We start from the raw sequence: 9,093 nt of genomic DNA, 5'->3' as shown, positions 1-9,093 counted from the left end.
GTGAGCTAATCAAATGCGGCGGGGAAACTGTGGTCTAGATAATGCACACCATCTGCAGTAAGATATGAACAATCGGTTAATTCCCGACGAATATGACACAAACAAAACAAATTCAAGATGTACCACGGTTAGCTTCAACTTCCACGCATGCATTATCACGTTTGAGATTATCAGGAGCCGAATAAAGGACTCGATTGAAACTCAAATGGTGAAAGAACAATCCGGATTCAGGTAAAGGCAAGGTACGATAAAACAGATCTGCTTACTAAGACAACGAGCGGAAAAGAACATCTCACTGAAAGACAGAAATATTTACTGTATATTTATTGAATTCAAGTAAGCCTTTCACCGATTGTGGCACATCGGCCTCTCGGGAGTGTTACACCACTACGACATTCATCCAAAGCTGGTCAGTCATATGGAGATCCTGTAGAAGAAAACGCAGAGAGTAGGAAGAGATGTGACAGATTGGTTTCAACAAGCAATCGGGGTACGGTATTTAAATGTAAGGAAATCATTGACAACATGCTAAGTATACATTTAGTGAAGTCTTTACTTTTTCCATCACATTACTCCATAACATTAGGGATAGTTCATTTGCAGTCAGACAATGAGTGGTAAAATAATTAAACGTTGAAAATAATCTGCAATAATAGCAATACCGTCATTCAAATTGCGATTTTAATTATCGTTACAAAATAATATGTTGCTATATGTTTTCCTTCAGAGACATTTTGTTCACTTTTTAAAAGTAATTTGTATTAACAGTGTTCAATTCAGGTCAATTTCTTTGTTGATAAATTCACGTCCCTTCATTAAAGCTTTTGCAATAATTGAATAAAGAGTAATTGATAGTTTCATAATTTGTTTCGTTTTATTCAATCTATTATCACATTATTGAATAAACTGATTGAACACAATTGTGTTCTTTTCTTGCTGTTAAGATTCCCCTCTTTACAGTTGCAATATATTTGCATACAGTTGAATGTGACTGCACTATTTATTAAAAACAAAGCTTCATCTTTTTTTTTTAAAGAGTGAACAACTGAGTTCCTTCTGCGCTTTGATTCTATTACAGTTGATTTTGTGGTTGTAAATAACGGCTTGGAGTTATATTTAACCTCCATAGAAATAACATAATGCTGGTATGTTTTATGTTTGTCAGGTCTTCTAGATCTCACAATTTAAGCATGAGCTGAAAATATTGGAATTTCGGAAACTACTTTCACAACTTTTTGCTCCGCCCATTGTTTGTTAAAGAATATACCCCACAACTCTGGCCGAATGAAGAAGAACCCATAATTGAATTTATTTTTATCTATTTGATAACAGCCGAAGTTTGTTTAAATATAAAAAGTGATTAGCTGGGGATGCACAGTTTTATTTCTGACTGTGCATCATCAAGGACATTATTCTGACCTTCCGTTTTCTGCTGAATAACTCAGGGAAAAGTAACTTTAACATGTCAATTTTGGATGACAAACACCTCACTGATATGAAGATAACAATTTTTGACAGCATATGTCATAGTATTGGAATTTCCCGATGAGACCACAGACACTTGCAATAAATCAAACGTTTATGTAATCATTTATGCATTTGACGTACGAAGGAAACACTCACCACAACCTGAAAAGTATTCACGAACGACATACACAAAATAATTAATAATTTATTTCTTTGACGTACTAAAGGAACAACCTGAAGGTTTTTAGAACGACACTAGAAGAATAAAAAAATGACCCACACGAAATATACAAGAAAAGAAATCTTAATCGAACTCGAGTTCATGCATCATTATATTTATTGTGGTGTGTAAATATATTAAGACATAAAACCCAACACTTGTTGGGTTTTACAAAGTTAAATAGAAGTAAAAGTAGTAAAGGTGATTGTATGTATAATCGATGGGTTATATTTGTTTAAGGTAGCGCACCCGTAATGGGCACCTATCCAAATCTAATCTAATCTATTATTTTCTTAATCAACATCATTTCACTAAACTACATGCACATTTTTAGGTAGTCTTTCCATGCTTTACAAAAATATACTGATTTTTTTCAAAACTACCTCTACCCTCGGCTTTTGTCCAGTTTAAGTGCACCCCTGGGGTATATGAAAGTTCCATAATTCATCCAGATTTCCAAATATAGGCATGCAGTTGGTGTGTACAGATGCAGTAAAGGTGTTTAAAGTTTAAACAAGATGAAAAAAGTTTTCTTTTACAGACATTTATTTTTTTATAACTTGTTATCTATGGAAGAGCGCCATGAAATGTGAGTGGTTTCAGGCAAACAAAGGGTAATAAAATTCAAAATAGAATCATTTAAGTAATATTTTGAACTTAGTTTTTATAGATACACTATATACAGCAAAATACCAAGAAATAGACAGATTTACCGTTTAATTTTTTAAATAAAAATGCAACATGCATGGTTCGTATTTTCAGCAGTAAATCACCCAATTTAAACATAAGGTTGTTTTAATTAAACAAATTGAAGAATGTACATAAAAATTGCAACATATTTAACAATAAACATAGCTTATATGCCATATTAAATCAAATTACGTTAGAATAGAAATAAAACGCGTCGCAAAAAAGTATCAGTCGTCGGCAGATTTCGAACCTGCGCGGGAATATCCCAAAAGATGTCTAGTCTATCGCCTTAACCACTAGGCTACGGCACCTAATATTAGGCTCTTCAACATTCGCAGAAATCGCGGGAAATCATTAGGGGTGCGCTACCTTAATAGATTTAATTCGGAACTCGCGCGCTGTGGGTTTTTCCGATTTCTGAGCGCGCGCTGGAGGTACAAACATTGTCGTTACCAATCTCTTGCACGACGGTCACATTACATTCACCTCTGTGTTGGGCTCAGAAGGTTACAATACACTAAATACTTTTGGTGTTCAATGCTATACCCTCTAAAAACAAAATCTTCATTTATTTGAAAACACAATTCTCTGTACGGGCACTTGCCATGACTTTATTTTTGAATATTTCTGTGTTCATGTGGTAGGGAAAACATTGTTGTATACTACAAATTCCCTGTTTTGCTTTTAGGTTGGAGACTACATAAGACTTTGACAGTTGGCGGGAAACCATCATCAACTGGAGAGATGCCGGTAAAAAGATGGCCATAAAACAGTGACCGCTGATTCGCATTGAGTTCTTTCTTACATATTGGATGACCTATGTTTTTTATTGCTTAAATCATTGCGGCTTGGAATGCTCTTTAAGAAAAGGTATGGTTATGGGGGTGTCTACGCGCAAAAGTTTGACTTTATTTTTTGTTAAAGTTATTGCTTTTACATTGAATTTGTGCAGGAAATCTTTTGGTATGTTGTGACCTAAACTAACTTATGATAAAAATGAAATATCATCTGCAAGTGCAAAATATGACTGGGAAAGCTGAATTTTGGTCATTTCTTAGCAAAAGGGAAGAAAATAAGTGCATTAAATGCATGAATTCAGATTATTTGACCTGGAATAGTTGTTTTTCAAGTTGACCCCCCACCCTTATATAGTGGAATAAGGGCTAAATTGCTTTCCGACTTAAATTCAACCGCATATTGGTTGACCGTGTCGCGTAAATGTGTTACATGAAGTTAGAATTCAACGCCAGGGACTCCGTGATCGAGTAACGCAACTAAAGCTTTTGCGAAAAGCATGAACATTCAAACAGAGCCCCATTTCACCGACATGGAATGGCGGGCATTTTTACAGTATTGACAGTGCAGCAGATGCTTAACTGAGCCAGCCTTCATATTTAGTACAATCATGAATTTAGCAAGCTTTATCACTTCATATAATTCATAAAAGTACACTTAAAATACATAAATGCATGTTTTTGTTTCATTTTTTTATCTTTTTCTATTGGGTATTTTGACTTTTTCAGGTAGAGGAATGTCTGCGACTAAGTCAAGGGCCACTGGATAAGGGTTGTTGATGGCAAAACAGGTAATAATATCATTTTGTTATCATGTACACAAGCAAATAAGCATATGTATGATGCTTTAGGTGTGAAAGACTGTCATAATCAGGTTTGTGGTCACTCACACCCTTGCCGTCATGTAATTCTCCTCGCAGTTTGTATTGATAGTTCCGCGTCCTGACATGTAAAGCTCGTGCTTTGTTGGCAGCTGAAGTTGGCACTTAACAGGTTTATCCTTGTTCCTGAGCATGTATGCAGTACAGCTGAGTTGATTTGCTACTTGTAACCCTACAATTAGCTTGTTTTTGGTATTGTTTTCTCACAATATGCTTATATTCATGGTTCGGCTAAAAAGGGTGTAGCGCCTTACTTAAACATAGGATTGTTATAGCAAGTGTCCCCTTCATCATTTACCTTAGAGGGACTTTTTTGACAAAATTTGGCACTTTCAGCAACATGTTTTAATTTGTATTTGGTACATGCTTCTCTCATTCAGTGATTTAATGACAGTATTGTCCATATTCCTTTTTCTTTGCATAGAAAGGTGACATGAATCATTGATATTTGTTGTGATGAGAATTCTGCAGGAAGCTGTGTCCCCAAAAGAAGTACTAGAAACCCCTTTCAGGACACTGCCTTGATCTGAACTGCCTTTCTACCCCTGTTACTACATGGAACATCATTGCTAAGCTTATAATGCTTGCCTACATATGTGTATTTTGTTCAATTTAACTTTTCCTCCCCCCCCCCCCCCACAAATGAGCATTGTATTCTTTCGCTTGGTTACAAACTCCCATTTGGACCAGATTGCCACCATAAAAATAGCCTAAAGTACTCATTTTGTGTCAAAAATATGAAAATTTGTATTGTCTTGAACCTCTAAATGAGAGCTGGCAATGCATATTGACCATCTGCTGCAGTTAAAAGGCACCCATGACATAATATGCTAGAATATTTCATTGGCGGCTGGTAAATAAATGGGCACCGATCGACAAGGCGCTTTCAAGATTTTACACTTTTATTGGTGTGAAATAACAAGTTATTGGGAGCATATTGATTTCTACACTTGAAAGTATCTTTGATCTCTCATTTTGAGTAATTAGTTTATTGTCTTGGATGAAATTGGATTGTTTTTGCTTTGAAATTGGCATTTTTGGGATGATTAAAAAAAAACACACAAATAAGACATTATCAAAATTGCTTAGAGTGAAAATATCTAACAAATTCATTCTTTCCCCACCACACATTAGCCCCACTTGCATGTCTATTTGGTTTGTTTTGGTATTTTATTGCAGATATTGAACACAACAGCTTTAAATCTTTAAGGGGCAGTTAAGCTTTAACAGGCCTAATATCGCCTTCTTCGGACTGAAAACACCCGCGTGTGAAAATATGATACAGAATGGCCAAATGGACAGCTAATCCAGCCAAACTTAATATATTGGTGCAATATGGATGGGAAGATAATAATATGAAAGAAAAACACATTTCAGTCAAAATAAATTTCTCTTATAGGTTACAATACACTAAATACTTTTGGTGTTCAATGCTATACCCTCTAAAAACAAAATCTTCATTTATTTGAAAACACAATTCTCTGTACGGGCACTTGCCATGACTTTATTTTTGAATATTTCTGTGTTCATGTGGTAGGGAAAACATTGTTGTATACTACAAATTCCCTGTTTTGCTTTTAGGTTGGAGACTACATAAGACTTTGACAGTTGGCGGGAAACCATCATCAACTGGAGAGATGCCGGTAAAAAGATGGCCATAAAACAGTGACCGCTGATTCGCATTGAGTTCTTTCTTACATATTGGATGACCTATGTTTTTTATTGCTTAAATCATTGCGGCTTGGAATGCTCTTTAAGAAAAGGTATGGTTATGGGGGTGTCTACGCGCAAAAGTTTGACTTTATTTTTTGTTAAAGTTATTGCTTTTACATTGAATTTGTGCAGGAAATCTTTTGGTATGTTGTGACCTAAACTAACTTATGATAAAAATGAAATATCATCTGCAAGTGCAAAATATGACTGGGAAAGCTGAATTTTGGTCATTTCTTAGCAAAAGGGAAGAAAATAAGTGCATTAAATGCATGAATTCAGATTATTTGACCTGGAATAGTTGTTTTTCAAGTTGACCCCCCACCCTTATATAGTGGAATAAGGGCTAAATTGCTTTCCGACTTAAATTCAACCGCATATTGGTTGACCGTGTCGCGTAAATGTGTTACATGAAGTTAGAATTCAACGCCAGGGACTCCGTGATCGAGTAACGCAACTAAAGCTTTTGCGAAAAGCATGAACATTCAAACAGAGCCCCATTTCACCGACATGGAATGGCGGGCATTTTTACAGTATTGACAGTGCAGCAGATGCTTAACTGAGCCAGCCTTCATATTTAGTACAATCATGAATTTAGCAAGCTTTATCACTTCATATAATTCATAAAAGTACACTTAAAATACATAAATGCATGTTTTTGTTTCATTTTTTTATCTTTTTCTATTGGGTATTTTGACTTTTTCAGGTAGAGGAATGTCTGCGACTAAGTCAAGGGCCACTGGATAAGGGTTGTTGATGGCAAAACAGGTAATAATATCATTTTGTTATCATGTACACAAGCAAATAAGCATATGTATGATGCTTTAGGTGTGAAAGACTGTCATAATCAGGTTTGTGGTCACTCACACCCTTGCCGTCATGTAATTCTCCTCGCAGTTTGTATTGATAGTTCCGCGTCCTGACATGTAAAGCTCGTGCTTTGTTGGCAGCTGAAGTTGGCACTTAACAGGTTTATCCTTGTTCCTGAGCATGTATGCAGTACAGCTGAGTTGATTTGCTACTTGTAACCCTACAATTAGCTTGTTTTTGGTATTGTTTTCTCACAATATGCTTATATTCATGGTTCGGCTAAAAAGGGTGTAGCGCCTTACTTAAACATAGGATTGTTATAGCAAGTGTCCCCTTCATCATTTACCTTAGAGGGACTTTTTTGACAAAATTTGGCACTTTCAGCAACATGTTTTAATTTGTATTTGGTACATGCTTCTCTCATTCAGTGATTTAATGACAGTATTGTCCATATTCCTTTTTCTTTGCATAGAAAGGTGACATGAATCATTGATATTTGTTGTGATGAGAATTCTGCAGGAAGCTGTGTCCCCAAAAGAAGTACTAGAAACCCCTTTCAGGACACTGCCTTGATCTGAACTGCCTTTCTACCCCTGTTACTACATGGAACATCATTGCTAAGCTTATAATGCTTGCCTACATATGTGTATTTTGTTCAATTTAACTTTTCCTCCCCCCCCCCCCCACAAATGAGCATTGTATTCTTTCGCTTGGTTACAAACTCCCATTTGGACCAGATTGCCACCATAAAAATAGCCTAAAGTACTCATTTTGTGTCAAAAATATGAAAATTTGTATTGTCTTGAACCTCTAAATGAGAGCTGGCAATGCATATTGACCATCTGCTGCAGTTAAAAGGCACCCATGACATAATATGCTAGAATATTTCATTGGCGGCTGGTAAATAAATGGGCACCGATCGACAAGGCGCTTTCAAGATTTTACACTTTTATTGGTGTGAAATAACAAGTTATTGGGAGCATATTGATTTCTACACTTGAAAGTATCTTTGATCTCTCATTTTGAGTAATTAGTTTATTGTCTTGGATGAAATTGGATTGTTTTTGCTTTGAAATTGGCATTTTTGGGATGATTAAAAAAAAACACACAAATAAGACATTATCAAAATTGCTTAGAGTGAAAATATCTAACAAATTCATTCTTTCCCCACCACACATTAGCCCCACTTGCATGTCTATTTGGTTTGTTTTGGTATTTTATTGCAGATATTGAACACAACAGCTTTAAATCTTTAAGGGGCAGTTAAGCTTTAACAGGCCTAATATCGCCTTCTTCGGACTGAAAACACCCGCGTGTGAAAATATGATACAGAATGGCCAAATGGACAGCTAATCCAGCCAAACTTAATATATTGGTGCAATATGGATGGGAAGATAATAATATGAAAGAAAAACACATTTCAGTCAAAATAAATTTCTCTTATAGGTTACAATACACTAAATACTTTTGGTGTTCAATGCTATACCCTCTAAAAACAAAATCTTCATTTATTTGAAAACACAATTCTCTGTACGGGCACTTGCCATGACTTTATTTTTGAATATTTCTGTGTTCATGTGGTAGGGAAAACATTGTTGTATACTACAAATTCCCTGTTTTGCTTTTAGGTTGGAGACTACATAAGACTTTGACAGTTGGCGGGAAACCATCATCAACTGGAGAGATGCCGGTAAAAAGATGGCCATAAAACAGTGACCGCTGATTCGCATTGAGTTCTTTCTTACATATTGGATGACCTATGTTTTTTATTGCTTAAATCATTGCGGCTTGGAATGCTCTTTAAGAAAAGGTATGGTTATGGGGGTGTCTACGCGCAAAAGTTTGACTTTATTTTTTGTTAAAGTTATTGCTTTTACATTGAATTTGTGCAGGAAATCTTTTGGTATGTTGTGACCAGAACGGACTATTGTTATGAAAGCGTCTCATTCATGTCATGATCATTCCAAGCGTTCATCATTGAGGTTACAGTATACTAAACAATATCTTGCACGACGGTTACATTGCATTAACTGCATTAAAGAAAACCATCTCATACCATGATATCTTATATCAGTCTTAATTAATTATTATATAAAATTGATATGTTTTTTATGTTAAGAAACCAACATACATTCACACGTCGAAGCAATTCCTAACGTCACTCAATAAAAAAGTATGTTCAATTGTTTACATTTGTGAAGTGCATGGAATGATTCCATCTGCGTAAATGGGCGATAAAATAGTTCCAAAGAGTTGCATTAAAACTCGCACGTTTTTGCACGAATTATCGTACATTTAAAAGTCATATTTCTTAATTAAATGCGTGCGATCTTAAATATCCACTCAAATATACATTGAATGCGTTTGTTCGGTTTTAGCTATTTGGTAGACAAAATGGCGTGCTGAGCCTTACGCAGAGTTGTATGTGATAGCAAGGAACGACAACTCTGCGTGGAGATTGTGTCGTTACAGTAATGACCGGTGACGTCGATATCCGATGTGCTTCCCATTCAGTAGTGGA

The 9,093-nt window shown here is 35.7% G+C and overlaps 1 long non-coding RNA gene across 2 annotated transcripts; it reads left to right on the top strand.

The window, feature by feature from the left end:
- The first annotated feature begins 2,965 nt into the window (after positions 1-2,965).
- LOC127841617 (uncharacterized) lies at positions 2,966-8,482 on the top strand. Of its 2 annotated transcripts, none has more exons than XR_008031184.1 (5): positions 2,966-3,127; positions 3,901-3,962; positions 5,634-5,695; positions 6,469-6,530; positions 8,201-8,482. It is a non-coding gene; the product is annotated as an uncharacterized LOC127841617 (long non-coding RNA). The 2 variants fall into 2 exon arrangements; XR_008031185.1 differs by having other exon boundaries at positions 2,975-3,247.
- Positions 8,483-9,093: the final 611 nt, after the last annotated feature.

The sequence above is a fragment of the Dreissena polymorpha genome, chromosome 8 (genome assembly GCF_020536995.1).
Source record: "Dreissena polymorpha isolate Duluth1 chromosome 8, UMN_Dpol_1.0, whole genome shotgun sequence".
NCBI lineage: Eukaryota > Metazoa > Mollusca > Bivalvia > Myida > Dreissenidae > Dreissena > Dreissena polymorpha.
Note: the sequence above shows the minus strand (reverse complement) of the source record. Positions and strands in the feature narration are given on the sequence as shown.